This window comes from Bidens hawaiensis, unplaced genomic scaffold (assembly GCF_021521415.1).
Source record: "Bidens hawaiensis isolate Kalapana, Puna unplaced genomic scaffold, B.hawaiensis_p1.1 tig00063397_1, whole genome shotgun sequence".
Lineage (NCBI taxonomy): Eukaryota > Viridiplantae > Streptophyta > Magnoliopsida > Asterales > Asteraceae > Bidens > Bidens hawaiensis.
In genome coordinates, this window is record NW_027501339.1 from 1 (window position 1) to 17,911 (window position 17,911).

Here is a 17,911-nt window from a genome sequence, read left to right on the forward strand (position 1 = left end):
AAGTTGTCTAAAAAACAAACAAATCATCTAAAGCAGTTGGCCTTAACTTTTATTAATCTTTATTGCAAAACGAACATAAATTAAAATTTATTTATTTGAAATTTTAAATTAATTATTTTATCTAAATAAAGGTGAAAATTCATTACTTATAAAAACTTAATATTAATAACTATTAAAATATATTTATATAAAACTATAATATATTAAAAAGAAAAAAAGAATAAAATACACAACTATTAATAAGAAAAAATATATATATGTTCAAAAAATATAAAGATATAATATATGGTAGAATAAAATACACTTACACTATATGAAAATAAAAAGTTGTTGAAAATTTATAAATCTTTAAATATTTTTTTGTATACAAGATTTGTAATTTTAACCTCCATATCAAAATTAGTAGTTTCATTTTGTTTTTTATTTCAAATTTAGATCACATAAATATCATACATTGAAACAGGTTGTCTCAAAAACAAATCAACATCTATAGTGATTGACTTTAGATTTCATTAATCTTCATTGCAAAACAAATATAAAGCGAAAATTTATTTATTTGAAATTTGAAATTAATTATTTTATCTAAATTAAAGTGAAAATTCGCTACTTATAAAAGTTTAATATTAATAACTAATACAAAATATTTATATTAAACTAAATAATATATTTATGTTTGTATTAAAATTTTTAAATCAAAATATAATTATTAAAAAGAGAAAATAATTGATTAAAAAAATAAAGTTAAATATAAAACAATTAATATGAAAATAGAAATGCATTTAATAAGAGAGAGATGTGAGAAAATTTTGTAAGAGGCTATCTTATGTGATGCCATGTAGCATTGAAAAAGCTTTATTTATTATATAGTATAGATATATTAAATTTAATATGTCTAATAAGACAAATTATTTAATTAAAAGCATTCAAATTCAAAATTTTAAACCAAAAAATATATTTCAATTCCATCCCACTATTTTCGTTTTCAAAAAATCATTTAGGATATTGAAACCTAGATTCATAGAATATCGTTTTCGTTAGGTTTTACATAATTTCAATATTATATTAATTTATTAATTTTATTTTTATACAAATACAACGAATTGGGATTATGTTAGTGTTTTCTGTTGATTAGTATATAATTAAAGTGTTTATTATGATTTATATTCAAAATAATAAAACTATACACAATTTTTTTTAATTACAGTTTTAACATTTATTATTAAAATATGTTATAAAAATTCATTAATATTCACACCTTAATTATAGTGTAACTTAATAAAGATATTTATTATTTTTATTTTTCTTATTATTTGTAACTTAATCATATTCCTCGTTACATTTCAAGGATATTTCATTTTCATATTAATTGTAAAAGAATAGTTAATTAGGTTAAAAGTCATTTACCATGCTTTCAAAAAATCCAAAATTTTTGCTTTTTTCTTTTTTTTTTCTCTTTAAGTTGTTAATATATATATATATATATATATATATATATATCGATTAATTAAGTATTTCAACAACTTTCCATAATATTAACTAATAACACGAGATTAGTATTCAAAATTTAAGCATTCCTTGTCTAATATTTTGAACTATTATAAATAAGAATAATCACTACATTCACTTTATATAAAACTTTAAATCTTCTAATATTCTCTCAACTCAGAATAATCACTTTAATTTGAACAATTACTTTAAGGTTAGTATGTCTTTGTCATTTTCCTATAAATTACATTCATATGAAATGAAACAAATCATTTTGTTATATTTTAATTTTTGATTTTATATGTTTCTTGATTATACAACTTTTAATTATAAAATATAAATTCAATTAAAAATTTGTCATACACAACACATTAATGACAACAAATTTATCATAATCAATCCATTTCAGATTTTAAAGATTCTGAGGATGGTTTATATTTGGTTTTTGATATAATCATGTTTTTTGGATTAACATGAACAGATAATCTCAAATGACATCAAATTAATTTTTTAAAAGGTATATTTTACGTGTATGTATTATATATTTTTTTGTTAGTTTCATGGATATTTTTTTCATTATTTAGGGTTGGTATGTACTTGAACGAATCTTATTTGTCACACGAACAACTATACGTGGCTACATCAAGAGTTACAAGCAAACTTATATATTACCTTGTCAAGAGTTACAAGAATACATTGTAACACCCTGACTAAAGCGGAATACGCCCGGGTGTGACGTACAGCTTACTCATAAGCTCGTAACGCTATTAACAATACGATAAACATTGAATTTCATCATGCTGTATTTCTAATACCCTAATGGTCCAACTAATATAGTCTTCAATCCTTAGACTTCAACCTATAGCACATTTAAAATAAAATAATTTGTCAACAATAATGTTGGTGAGAATTCATAAAGTTTTGCATATATATAATACGAAAAGAGGAAAAATTCACAAGTCAAGATGTATCGTCTCAATCATAAATCAAACGAAAAGTAAATACATGATATTCCCGTTTGCTTGACATAAGTCAAATCTACTAAGGAACCCTCGTTTGCCGAGCTACTTGGAGTGTAGAATAATGATAATGATATCGCCATTTAAAAATGGACGGCGCAGGTACGTCATCGGACCCTCCCACTATGAGTATGTGTATCCACCAACAAAAACAGTAAACAATTAGCACATAATCACACAGTTTACAAGCAATATGATACAAAACAAATACAAGGCACGCATGTGAATTTTAGTTTGACACAAGAAAACCAAGTTTCGACGTGCTACACCCCAAAACGTGTAAAAGTAAAAAAGGGTTATGAAAACTCACCTTATAAGTTGACGTGATAAAGAAATCCGATATTGTCGAAAAGATTGAGAATGACAAAGGAAACCGAAAGCGTCACAAAAGTCCAAAAGAGCAATTTACACTACAATAATAAATAAAAACGAGACTCAATCGATAATCCAACGGGGTTAAATATTGTATAAGCTTATATTCAAATTTTAGGAATTATTTTACTAGTTTTATAGATTTTGATTACTATTTTAATATTTATGATTTAACGGAAACGCGATTAATTTTATAATATTATTAGTTATTGACAAAGACGCAAAGTTAACATGTTCGGGATTCTAAAATTAATAAATATAAGTTAGATATTTATTTAACGTGTTAACGGAAATGGGTTTTAATGTTTTAAATGTTACGATATGGATCTTTAGCGATTTTTAGTTCACGTATTACGAGAGTGGAAGTTCGGTTTTTAAGTGAAAAAGGGTAAGATATAATTTATACTTAATTTGTATAATTTTTTAATTAATTTAAGTTGATTTCTATAATTTATTTATGATTTTAAAATGATTTGATAATATATATATATATATATATATTAATAATAATAACAGAAACAATTTTAAAAAAATAAAAAATAATAGAAATAATAATATTTATATAATATATGTAGTTCATCTTCTTCATTTAACCATAGCCATTTGATTCTCCCAAACGGTTCCATGTTTGATCAAATTGTGTTAGGGGTTTTGTTCTATGGCTCAATACGAATCAAAACCTTATATGTATTACCTGGATTTGAGATGATTTGAAGGTGAACGGAATAACGAGCATGCCGGAAATATTACGGACTTTTGAGAGCATATTTGATGAAATTATTGATATGTACGAGTTTAGTTTATTGGTTACGGCCTTTTTATACTATCAATCGGAGTGTGGGATGTTTAAAGCTCATTATTGTGTGTTCCGGATTTTCCGGCCAAGTACTTGATCTTAATTCGTCGTTAATGGTTAGTTATAACGCGTTTTGGTTGATGAATAAGGTTTGCGTTATGGTCTACGGTTGATTACGGTAAATTAATTAGATTTAAGTCGAGCGTTGAATGAGTTTAATATGCCGCCGGCGCCGGATTCCGGCTTGCCGGAAGCCTGATCGGAACGCGACGGAAAAACGGGAATTGAATGCAAAGTGACGGCTGTTATATATTCTTTATATTAAGTATTAATTTTGACATGTTTACACTTTGGACTCTATACTTTAATACATCGTTTAAATTAAAATTAATAAATTTACATTTTAAACCTTGAACTTTCTAATTTTATTAAAACCAAATTTAAATTAACATTACAAATTGCACCCTTAACTTTGAATTGAAATAGAAATTATATTACTAGAATATTTTTCGAATTTAACCCGTATAGTTCAGAAATCGTTTAAACAAAAACTTTAAATCCCAGAGTTTCGTTTAATGAACAATATGAATAGAAAACGAACTAACGATAGTCGTAGATCATCGTGAACATTATATTAATGACAAATGAAATAACAAAACTATATCGAAACGACAAAACGTGAAATGAATATATATATATATATATATAGAAAATGGTTCAAATAAGAATAAAGAGTTTCCTAGGAATGGTAAGAACCAATAGATTTTTGACATTTGACATTAAAACTTATGGTAAAAGAATAATTCTAGAAAACTATGTCGGTTATAATGGTGAAAGAGTAATTCTAGGAAACTATGTCGGTTTTTGGTAATTTTAAATCTCAACCATTGATTAACATGATCCAATAGCTATGATTTATTCTTAGTCTTCCTAGAAAACTCTCTCTTTTTATTTTAACCTAACCATATATATATATATATATATAGAAAAGGGTTCAAATAAGAATAAAAAGTTTCCTAGTGTAGGGCCAATATTCTATATGAATTTTAGGATTGTATATGTCGTTTTAGTTTGCTTTTAGTCGGTATAGTACGTACTCGGTACGTTTAGTTTGTACGTTTATTTTGTAAGTTTTGGATAAATTGGGACCCTATAAAAGGGCCACTTAACCCATTTATCCAACGAACTCCAACCCCTTTTCACAACTCTTGGAAATAAAGAAGTTTTTTTCTCTCATCCACTTCTCTCATTTTCTCTCTTTCAAGCAAATAAACCAAACAAACTAAGATCCGAGATCCGAGTGTCGTTGGTGATTTCCGCTAACCAACAACACGGATTGATCCGAGTCAAGTCTTGAGATCCATTTAGAGGACCTACAAGTGGTATCAGTCGCTTCCGAGGTACTGTAGCAATCGGGGGGGGGGGGACTGTAGCAATCGCATCGCCGAGGAACTGTAGCAATCGCTTCGCACGGGGGTACTGTAGCAAATCGTTTCGCTTCGCACGGGGGGGTACTGTAGCAACCGCTTCGCTTCGCACGAGTACTGTAGCAATCGCTTCGCATCGGTGGGGGGGGGGGGGGTACTGTAGCAACTCATGCGAAACAATGTAGCGACTCGGTACTGTAGCAAAAAAAAAACTTAAAATTTTTTTCTCATTCCAAAAAAAAAAAAAAAAAATCTAATCGAGTTAAAAAAAAATGTCTTACGAACCTAAGCTTGGAGGAAATCTGGATATGGGAGAAATCCCAAAGGAAATATTGAAAAAAGAATTCGACATGTTTACACATATTAAAGGAGAATCGGTTTCCTCTCTCATCAACAGATTTAAGTCACTCGTCACCAAAATGAGAAGTGTCGGTATCATCAATGGTTTGTTTCAGATCAACATGAAGCTGTTGAATTCACTGCCTTATACATGGAGCATCAATGTGGTTACCATCAAAAGAACCACAAATATGTATACCATGACACTCTCAGAGTTGGCTTCTACCATCAAGTCTTTTGAAATAATGGAAGATAAGCTCCAAATGAACAATCAGTCCAAAGAAAATAAAGTTGGGACAAGTAATAAAGTTGGGACAAGTACTGCCGGTAAAAGTAGTTATGCATGTCCTATCATTCCCGACACATCACCAGCTGATGAGGTAAATCACAATCTTTGTTCTCAAGCATGCATCAACAAAGTCACATACTATAGATATCATCAAGACGAAGTTTTGAAAGAAAATGCAAAACTTCGTCAGTTAAATGCTGAATATGTAAAAGCTGACAAGATCTACGTTGAAAAGATTAAAACTCATCACGATGATGTAGCTAATCTTAGACTTGAAATTTTTCGAGAAAAGCATAATGTCATTTATTATAAAGACATAATTAATGATTTAAAAGAAGAAATTAAGAAATTAAAACTTGAAGTTTTTGATAAGAAAGAAAAGGAAAAACAAGTCGAAAGATTTGAGGCATCATCTGAGAAGTTAGATGATCTTATTGGAGCCCAGAGAAGTACTAATGTTAAAGCGGGGTTGGGGTACGATTACACTGCCGTACCACCACCATTCAATGATAACTACACCAGTTTGCCCCACTTTAGCTATAATACTTTTCCAGAGGAAGAAATGGAATACGGGGTTGGTAGAATACCAACGCCTGTGAAATTTGTTCCTGCTACCTCTCAAACTGCTGCTCCAGTCCCATCATCTGATAAATCTGACATCAATGTGTCTTGTGTAGCAGCTGGTGATGTAAATGGTGGTGAATGTGGGACGGTTAACCTGGGTTGTAAGCTAAAAAGAAAGTTAAAACCACGTTTTGAATCATGTGTGGATCTAACCAAAACTATTAACAATCCAGTTTGTAATAAAGTTTGTGAATCCATGTTGGGATGTTTGATGTCGGAATCAAAAACTGTATTTTGCGAAACCACTAGTGAAGACAGTTGTAATGATGTACGTAATGAAAGTGAATGTTCTTCTTCTGACTCAGATTATGAAACCGTTTGTGATGAAACTTTTGTTGAAAAATGTGTCAACGAAAGTAGGCCTGTTGAGGTGAACATCTCAAGTTGTTCATCATCAAGTTGTGAGACTGAGGATAATTCATGTAAAAGCAAAGTTTTTGAAAATGAAAAGACAAGTACGTCGTGTAAATATGTTCCAACAAATAAACGATCATTTTCTCAAACAACCAATCAATCAAGAAACCCTCAGTCATACAACTTCTGTGATAACAACTACTATGGTCATTATCAACAAAATTTTGTTAATCCATATTATACAAATGTGTTTTATAATCATGTTCCTTTCCATGGATCACCTTTCCCACCATTCCAACCACATTACAGTTCAGATGAGTTCTTTAGCACTCCCAGGAGAAAGTGTTGCTTTGTGTGTGGTCACTCTTCTCACCTTACAAGACATTGCAAGCAATGGTTCAAGCAACAGCCTGATATTCAAAGGCGGCTTAGTCAGTCCCCAAAAAGAGCTTTTAGTAGCCCTGATTCAAGGACTGATCAAGCTGATAGTGAACCTAGTGAAATGGATGTGAGATCCAAAGTAAATAAATTAAAACACAAAAAGAAACCTTTTTGGAAAACCAAGAAGGATAAAATCAAAAAGGATCCAAAGACTGTAAAGTCTGAGGATTTACCAAAAACAGTTTCAAAAGCAAGAAAAGAGAAGTCCAAAATTGCCAAAACCAAGGAACAAGTTTTTGCTTGGATTCCTAAGGACCGCTCTTCATCAAGTGAGGCTCCAACAAGAAATAAATGGTTTTCAGGAAATAAAATCAAGTTTGGTCGATTTACGGTTGACCTTCCCGGGACAAAAGTATCCCGGGAACCCATGTCTATTTGAAAGCTTAGTACATGCAGGGTCAATCAAGGAGGACTATCAATAGTATTAGGTACTTAGATAGTGATTGCACCCGGTATATGATGGGAGACGAACTCTTGCTATTTGATGTTAAACCATTTGATGGCGGATTCGAGTCTTTCATAAGCGACATGGGAGGACAAACTTCATGGAAGGGAAGCCTTGTTTAAATGGTTCAACAACAACTTTTCGAGCGTTTCTCAAACCAACCTCGTCCAACTGCTTCTCTCAAGTGATGGATCCAACATCAGCTGTTGGATCTCGGTTTGAATCTCTTCAACTTTGTCATACAATGTGATAATGCATGCTTAAGATAGTCCATCTAACAACAACTTTGCTGACCTTTTCACTAAAACCATCGATCATGCTCGATTTGAATTTCGGGTCAAATAGATCGGCATGATCAATTTTGATTAAAACAAACTATCTATCTTTTTGTATATAAAATTGTAAATATTTTTCAAATATATCACAATTTTAGAGGAAGAAAATTGAGTTAAGTTTAACTCACCAAAAAGATTTTCAATTTGCTTTCAAGAAAAACTAAAATGAGTCATTTGACTTAACAAAAATATTTTACTCCTATTAAAGAAAAAATTCAAAAATTCAAAAAGTATTATCCCGCTTAGAGGGAGCTCCTGCTTAGAGGGAGTCGGATATTTAAAATTTTTAAAATTTTGAAAAATTGATCCGACCATTGGAAAATGATAAGAAATTATCTCTAACAATTATAGCACAAGAAAAGAGTAGATCAAAAGCCAACAAGATTATTGCTTGATGTGTAGATAGGCTTGACAAATGAGTAAGTGTGATAGTGATATAAACTTAAATATCTGCCTATGCTAGTGGTTACACGTTATGACGCGGTTGCCGACTCTAACTAAAGTCATATTAATGAAGGCTGAAATGCAATTAAACATGTCATACCCAAGCCTCTCTTTACCTTATCATAGTTGTCTTATGAAAAATCAGTGTCATTTTTAATTTTTATTGAGTCAAGAAAAGAGTCAAGTAAAGTGTCAAGAAAAGCAAGAAAAAGAAAAACAAAAGAGTCGCCTTGGACTTTCTCCTGTGCGATAATATGGTATTATCCGACCTGATTGTTAAGGCCCTGAATCTTCTGCTTTGTTTTATTTTCTTTCTTTTGTTCAAGCCTTGGACTTTCTCTGCGCGATAATATGGTATTATCCGACCTGATTGTTATGGCCTGAACTTCTGCTTTATTTTAATCTTTCTAGATCGAGTTAAGTGCACAAAGTCAAAGTGTCAAGTGTGTTAATAAGATTACTGTGATCAACTAAGAAAGGTTTAAGTCAAGTTGAGGTGACATGTGAAAGCAAATTAAGCACGAGGTATGATGGAGTCTATAATTTTTCGGATTAAATGGGGACCAAACAAACATTGTGCCTAATTGTACCTTAACGTATCATGTTGACATCAAAATACTTGTTAAGTTTAAAGTGGACAAATTATATCTACAATCGAATTTGGGTTCTTGGCATAATAATGTCCAAATAGAAGTGTGATCTAGAACGTTAACAGATAATGTGATTCCATGTTGTGATCTTTCTCACAAAAATATTAAAATCGTTAGAAAATTCTGTAAATATTATTGATATATAATATTAATTTCATATTTACTCCTATTTTTTATTGTTTATTTGGATTTTGTTTTATTTTAGTTTTAACTTCAAAATGATATGTATATATTTTAGTTATATTTAAAATATATGAAAATGCCAAAAAGATTTTAAGTTTTTATTATGTTCGTACATATTTTGTTAAACTTTGTTTCATTCAAAATCATGTGTTTTGTTGTCAAGGTCGTTCATGCAAAGTTCGTTGGAAATCTGGGACTTAAACAAATCATTTACAAGTTGAGGGATTGAAATTGGGAGGGCCTATGAACGATTTCTTCTTGACCCTCGAGAGGCTCTGTGAGCGAATCTTATCGTTCTAAGTTTTGTGCAGTTATACATGGACAGGTAGATCAAGATCAAGTCTGCTTGGAGTTGCAGATGTTGAAGCACTTAAAAGAAAACGAGAACGTGAAAGTTGGTGGTTGAACCTAAAAAGGAACTGATTGTATCTGAAGACAAGGAAAGAAACCAGTCGGCTCAAGAAAGTCAACAAGAGAAAATTAGATGTCGAGCCTCCCGCATCTGATGTTTCTAAAATTTATTGTTGCCGATCCTTCCCAGAAAATAAGATTGAAGTTTAAGTCTATAAGACTGGAAAATAAAGAACTGTTTAAGATCCAATCTGGTTCAAGATTCTGGATCAAGACAAGTACTAAGTTTCAAGAAATAAAGACGAAGCAAAGAACTTGACGAAGGTTCCTCGACATACTTAATCCTAGAGGGAGATTATAGGGCCAATATTCTATATTGTTTTTAGGATTGTATATGTCGTTTTAGTTTGCTTTTAGTCGGTGTAGTACGTACTCAGTACGTTTAATTTGTACGCTTATTTTGTAAGTTTTGGATAAATGGGGACCCTATAAAAGGGCCACTTAACCCATTTATCCAACGAACTCCAACCCCTTTTTACAACTCTTGGAAATAAAGAAGTTTCTTTCTCTCATCCACTTCTCTCCTTTTCTCTCTTTCAAGCAAATAAACCAAACAAACTAAGATCCGAGATCCGAGTGTCGTTGGTGATTTCCGCTAACCAACAACACGGATTGATCCGAGTCAAGTCTTGAGATCCATTTAGAGGACCTACACCTAGGAATGGTAAGAACCAATAGATTTTTGACATTTGGCATTAAAATCTATGGTAAAAGAATAATTTTAGGAAACTATGTTGGTTATAAGGGTGAAAGAGTAATTTTAGGAAACTATGTCGGTTTTTTGTAATTTTAAATCTCAACCCTTGGATCCCCTAATCTAATGGCCCACAATTATTCTTACCATTCCTAGAAAACATTGTCTTTTTACAATAACCTATCCCTATATAGATATATATATATATATATACACACACACACATACATATATATAAATATATAAACAAAACCAAAAATTTAAAATTGATCGGGTTTTTGGGTTTGAAAAGTAACGAATGTTACACACTTGGACTAAAGATTTTGGTTTTTGATAAATAACGTTTACTGACCAATACAACAACAAATCAGTGTACATTGAAGTTTTTTTTACTTATTTTTAACATATTTGTGTAACCTTAGTTATGTAATTTTTACAATTTTAATATAAATTGTAATTGTATTAACAATATATGATAATTTTGTTGTCTGGATTTCACTTAATGGCTTGAGTTTAAAATTTTTATCAATTACCTCGAATAATATACGGGCCTCAAACTAGTTCTTCAATAAATTGAAATAAGAAAAACACTACATAAAAACTATGCAATAACTAACTAAAAAGATAAACAAAACTGTTTATGGGTCAACTCCACGCTGATACTGATTAAAAACAACCCATTTCAATCCAAATATGTATTAACCCGTTAACCAATCATCTTGACCCGTATGCTTGGTACCTCACAATAGACAAGACCATCATCAGCCTGCAACACTGCTTGAGTTCAATTTAGTGCTGTTTTGCTCTTGAACACTAGCTTCACCGGTCCAATAGCTCTTGACAGCAACTAGTATTTTCTCTCCATTTTTCTTGTCCACTTTCATGAACAATGGTCTTGGTATTCCATCTCATACGTTTCACTATTCTGTTAATCTTCCCAATCACATCCTCCTCGTCTCTAAATACAACAGTCCCTTCGGGTCACAAAATTCTATCCATTTCCAATAGAATATCCGTGATCTCACACCTTTAAGTTAAACAAACAAACATCATAATCGTTAAAGATAATAACCTTTGAAGCATGGTTGCAAAAGTCGGTAGGCGGACCCCAGGTTGCCGACTAGGGAGTTGGGTGTACTCGGAGTACTTGGGGAGTACTCGGAGAGCACTCGGACATGATAAATATAATGAAAATTAATCTTTTAATACTATATTCATGTCAAATATCATTAGTTTACTAATATTTATAACAAAATATGTGAATATTAATATAAATAAGAGAAATATATTTTTAAATAATAAATTATTCTAAAAATTGCTAATCATTAATTAAAAAAAATTATATTTGTTCTTTAATATTATAGAAATACGAATTATGTTTTATTTTTTAAGTCAAAATCGGCACAATTTCACCGACTATATGTGATTCTGACTGAGGTTGACCACCTTTGATCGATTCTTAGTAACTAGACGGAGTGATAGAAGCTCTCCTCGGCAACATATTTTATAGTGAGGACTCAGAGAGTACTCAGCCTTATAAACCTACTATTACTACATTGCTTTGAAGTAATAATCATAAATATGAAAAACATTCAAAATTTCATATACCTGTCTTGATACATACTGAACACACCACCTAAATGGATAAAATCATATGTTCTTGGATAAGTTGAGAATGCCTCACACCAATCATGATACACACCAATGAATCCGCGTTCATAAATTACTCCTAGCGTGTCCGGTTCGAAATTGGTAGGAACAGCATTCATTACCCACACGGGATATTTCATCAAGGCTGCAGAAAATCCACCAATATAAGCATTCATGTCCAATATGTTACGGTATCTTCCTTGTGTTAAGGCGCCAACTATGCGTTGATAATGTGTCACACGCGCTTTCCATATTTCATTATCATTTTGGAACTTCTCTTTTGTGATACCCGTCACCAAATTGTTGCTGATTCTAGGAGGGACAACCATGGCACGTTCTGGCCATTTTCTAAGGCTCCACCCGAGACTTCATCCAGGCTATTTACTTCTGGCATGGGCGCAATGCAGTTTTCGAGGTCTTTATACCTTACAGATACCAATCATGACTAACACTATGTTACATCAATATGTTATACATAACTTCTAGGTAACAATGAGAAAGACAATTAAGAGTACGTACCAAGCTTCATCAGCATGGCCTGATTCGCATATAGGTGGCTTGTCATTCTTCTTTTTAGTTTTGATGCAATCAATGTGGTTGATAGGCTTTTGCCAAATAGCAAGAGCATCCTTTTCTATGACTTTTTTCCAGCAAAGACGTTTCGCGACTTCCTCAATGTCATCTTGTTCGCATTTCAAATCTTCTGGAGTTCTATCCCAACCTCTCCACAACCTCTTCCAGCGAATAGGAGGTCCAGAAAGAATCCAGTAACCACCAGGTCTTAGAACTCTATCTACTTCAGCTAAATATAATCCATCTACAAGTTAATTAGCAAAAGATAAGAAGATTGAGTTATAGAAGAAATAAGATTTTATTTTTTTATTTTCAAATATGATGCTTCATAACTACTAAACTATTGTAATTTTTGCTTGATAACTTTTGTTTATGATAATATTTAAAATAACTTAACTACCGTATTGACTCCAAGGAATCAGACAACGAGCACAATGAGCCATGTCGAACGCCCGAGCTGGGTAAGGAAGTCTTTGTGATGCCAAAATGCCAATCATAGCAGGTAGTCCACGTTCTAAAGCAAACCATACTTGGGCTTCATGTGTATCCCTTGGAGCAAAAGACATGGTGATTATGTCCTTTTTGAGCAAGTATGCACCCCAACTTGCAACCTTCACTCGGCTTATATATAGTGCATTAACCTTACAATGTTCAATTCAAAATATTAGGGACAAAAGGGAAGTGAAAAGCTATACTTACTCCACACCCCGTATCGATTGCAGTTCGGATGGTTCCATTCGAGAGAGGGATGAGTTCATTGATATCATTAATGTATGAACCCGCTCCATGACGAAACATAGTACCACCTCCTGGAAATCTAAACCTGTCACCTTCAACTTTAATCCAGTTTTGACGAGCTTTCTCGATGCTAAGTTCTTTATGGGGAATGTTATCAAACCATGCATAGTCTCGGCTTTTTGGCCATTTGAATGGTAGTTTATACTTCGGTGGTGCAGGTATAAGGCAACGCAGGAGTTCATCTTTAGATGGACAATGTCTTTCTCTATAATTATACATTTCTCTATCGAATTTGTTTCCCCTAGCCGTGTCTTGGCATGGAGTGTATTCAGTATACGACATGTTACATGGTGGGAACTCATGTAACTCTTGTGAATATTCAAAATCCGATGATTCAGATGGTGTTGCTAATGAATCATTAGATTTCTTTTCGCGTCCAACTTTGTTGGTGATGTCGGTAATTGTTATGGGCGCGATGCTGCTTTGCCAAGCTCCTAATATGTAGAATAAGACGCAAAGTCCAATAATAGCTAGGATCCGTGTTTGTTGGTGATTTGTTGGTGATCCGATATGTTCCTTAGCCATTTCAACGCATGTATCCAACACCCAACATAAGATCAAGAAATTGCTTCACTTTAGATCATTTGTATTGCATGTATTCATTCAAGAAATGTGGAATCCAGCATTGGTGATGATGTTTGAACTTTGTTATGAGTGTTGCATTAGATTTGGTCCACACATAAACAGATATTATAATTAAGATCCAATGTATCCGGATCCTTCCCAAAAACTAGAAGAAATAAAGGTCTAGAGAAAATTTAGAATCTATGACTCCTCCCGACCGGTTTCCATATACATAAATTTTTCCTCCTATAGTAAACTAGTACTTTACCCGTTTGATAGATAGACTATCGAACCGGTCACAATTTGCATACCTCATAATATCTGGAGCAAACTTAGACCTATTTTTGCTGTTTAAAGAACTTAACATGATTGATCTCCTAAACAGTTATTCCACAAACAAGAGCTTGTCGAAGGTTTACAAAAAAAAACTCAAATTTGGTGTCTTTGTGTAAAACACGACAAAAACATTAATCTGTGTACATTGCGTTCTAACTAAAAATTTGATGTAATATATCAATTACAATAAAGCTTCGTGTTTAAATGAAATAGATAGATATAGCAATAAAGCAGGTGTATTGGTAATTTCAGTCGTATACCCGATTGTAAATTTGTGTCTCATACCCATCCACATGTGTCGAGTATATACCTTTAGTTTGTAAATAACTAGGTAACGAGCCTGCCCTAATTCGATCGGTATCAACTAAGTTTGTTACGGCACCGGAACTAAATCAAAATATAAGCATGTAAACACCTAAAACAGTATCGGCACACGCACATCTTTTTATCAAAGTGATACGAATTCGGTCGTTATCGGTTAGGTCCGTTAAGGAACCATATCTAAACCCAAAGGTAAATCAAATAAATGACACCGGAACTAAACCCAAAACAAATTTATCGACGTCCAACCACACATTCGATAAATATTGGTTAGGTTCGTTACGACACCAAATCTTAACCATTGAATTTGTAAATTAAAAAATGATGTGGCCCAATGAAGGGCCGCCACGTGGCCCAACCAGAAGGTTGCGGCACCACCATTGGTTTTAAACTATATATACAACTAGTGTTTTACCTGACGCGTTACGCCGGACAGGTTGGATCTTTTTATATACTCGTTATGTTGCAATAGTGCACTAATGTGGGTTCGATTGGTATTTCGTCGAATTAACATATAAAAAATTAAAATATTTAAAACGATATTTATTATTTTGGAAAACCCGAGCTTTGAAACACCGGCGTTGGTAAAATCCTCTGCGGGTAAAAACCAAGCATTACGACAGCAAGTCGATGGGTATTCGGTCTGTATCGACTACGTTCGTTATGATATAATAACATTGGTAAAGCATTAGCATTAAAAGCACAAAAAAAAAATCTTCAAATAACATATAGAAATAGTAGCACATAAACAAATAAAATATTTAAAACGAAGTTTATTCGGTCGGTAAAACCCGGTCATTGGTAAAAACCCGAGCATTACAAAGGTGAGTAAACATGAATTCAGACAGTTTTGGTTACGTTTGTTAGGTACTGTATAAACAATGTTGGTAAAATCCAAGTGTTAAAAGCCAAAAAAATAAATTCATAAAATTAAACAAAATTAACGTATTTAAAACGACGTTTGTTCTTTCGGTAAAACCCGGACGTTCACAAAACGTAAGTGTTGTCAGTCTCGGACGTTGGTAAACCAGAGCGTCGTCTGTCCTGAGCGTTGAGGCGGTGAGTCGGTAAACCCGTGCAATGGTTAAGCCTGGGTCTTGTTGATCCCGGGTGTTGGGGTGGTGAGTCAACACGATCGATTTTGGTTACGTTTTTTACTGTTTCGAAATTAAATGAAGGAAAACAAAAAAAACTAAAAATTGATGTGGCCAAATGATGTGGCGCCACTTGGCCCGTAACAACTTCGGCACAAAACTTCTTAAATAGTCTATATGAGTTTCCAAGTACACGATATGCAATTTTAATTATCAACAAAGAATATTATAAAACAAAACTAAAAATTAATAAATTACTAGATTAGTATATTACTAGACTATGATAATAACCCGTGTTATACACGGGTGAAAAACATATCAAGAAACAATATAAAATGTAAAAAACATATTCAATCCTTTTCAAAAAAAAAACATATTCAATCAACACAGACATTTGACATAAGTTTTTTACCAGCAGATATTACAAAAGATATTAACTATGTCTATAACATAAAAAGAAAATACTTTATAAATAAATAATTCAGTAAATAAGAAATAATATAACATAAATGAACCATTATACCTAAAAAAAATAAAAAAAACACATTAGTAACAGATTTTGTAATATTATTTGAAAACTAAGGTTACAAATACATACCAGGTTTAAACTTGTATTTTCACCCGTGTAGAGTTTTCGTTCAAAAACCTTTTGAAACAAAAAATGTCGGTTATAGATGATGCAAAGAATCTGGTTACAAACGATGGGGAGCGTTATAATTTTTGAACGAAGCATGTGCCTTTTAAAGAAGAAACGATAAACAATTTAAACCTAGTAAATTTAATAAGTTTTTTATTCTAACAATAATTAGAATAATTAATATCATAATTACATTAATAAGTTACAAAAATATAAAAGTTAATATCATTGATTAAAATTTTATTGTGAATATGTGGAAATTAGATTTATGGAACATTGATGACATGGAAGCCTATGTGGACAACCTAGGTGAAGGACGTGTGGACAAAATTATGTTGCTTTAATATATTAGTTAGATTAGATGCTCATTAAATCAATTACTATTGTTTGACTAATATTATACCAAATAAAGGAATGTATTAAATATAATAAACTAATATTTTAATTATTATGACAGTTAGGTTCTTATTCATATATAATAAGATTTTCAAATTTTAAATTGATAGGTCATAAAAATAAATTAATATTGGTGAAACTTGGAAAAAGACGTATTAGAAACAAAAATCACAATATATAAACATAATTTTAAGTAACAGACATATTAAAAATTATATCGATTAACCGATAATTTAAAAAAAATCATACCTTTATACCTTTAATAGATTAAAACATAAATCGATTAATAGGGAGCTTACTTTCACTACTTATTTAGAAATATCAAATCTATTAATTGTTAGTATAACAATCATGCAGTTAAACCCTAAATCTAATAACAGTGAATCAAGTTGACGTTATTCTTTACAAAAATCAATTAAACACTAAAATATAAATCACACCTGATAATTGCAAACGATGAACATATTTGATGTTGTTTGGATTATGAAACCGACAAAAAATGAAGAACTGGTTATAGATGAGGCGAAAAATCTGGTTAGAAATTATGGGGAGCGTTATGATTTTTGAACGAAGCATGTACCTTTTAAAGAAAAAACGATGAACAATTTAAACCTAGTAAATTTAATAAGTTTTATAATTCTAACAATAATTAGATTAATTAATATCATAATTACATTAATAAGTTACAAAAATATAAAAGTCAATATCATTGATTAAAATTTTATTGTGAATATGTGGAAAATAGATTTATAGAAGGTTGATGACATAGAAGCCTATGTGGAAAACTTAGATGAAGGAAATGTAGACAAAATTGTGTTGCTTTAATATATTAATTAGATTCCAAGTACACTATATGCAATTTATAACACATATTTAGTATTAACTACTAATATCACTATTATTATTGATCCCATGCATATGGTTTTTGAGCCAAGGGTCTCTCTGGAAGCAACCTCTCTATCCTTTGGGATGGAGGTACGGTTTGCCTACATCCCACCCTCCCCAGACCCTGCTAACAGCTTTGCTATTGGTGTGATTTATACTGGGTATGGTTGTTGTTGTACTATATTACCCATAGACCAAGGAAAACTAAAAAATAACAAGCAAATGTTTACGGGTATGGTTTCAGTAATTAAACGGGTATAGATGTTTTGGGTAATGAGTTGGGTATCACTTAATACTAATAGAATGGAAATGATCAATATTATTGTTTAGATTATTCTGTAATTATTAT

At 31.7% G+C, this 17,911-nt stretch overlaps 1 pseudogene; it reads right to left on the reverse strand.

Annotated features, from left to right (window-relative positions):
* Positions 1 to 11,069: 11,069 nt before the first annotated feature.
* Positions 11,070 to 13,854, reverse strand: LOC143603940 (putative methyltransferase PMT17; annotated as a pseudogene).
* Between the last annotated feature and the right edge of the window lie 4,057 nt (positions 13,855 to 17,911).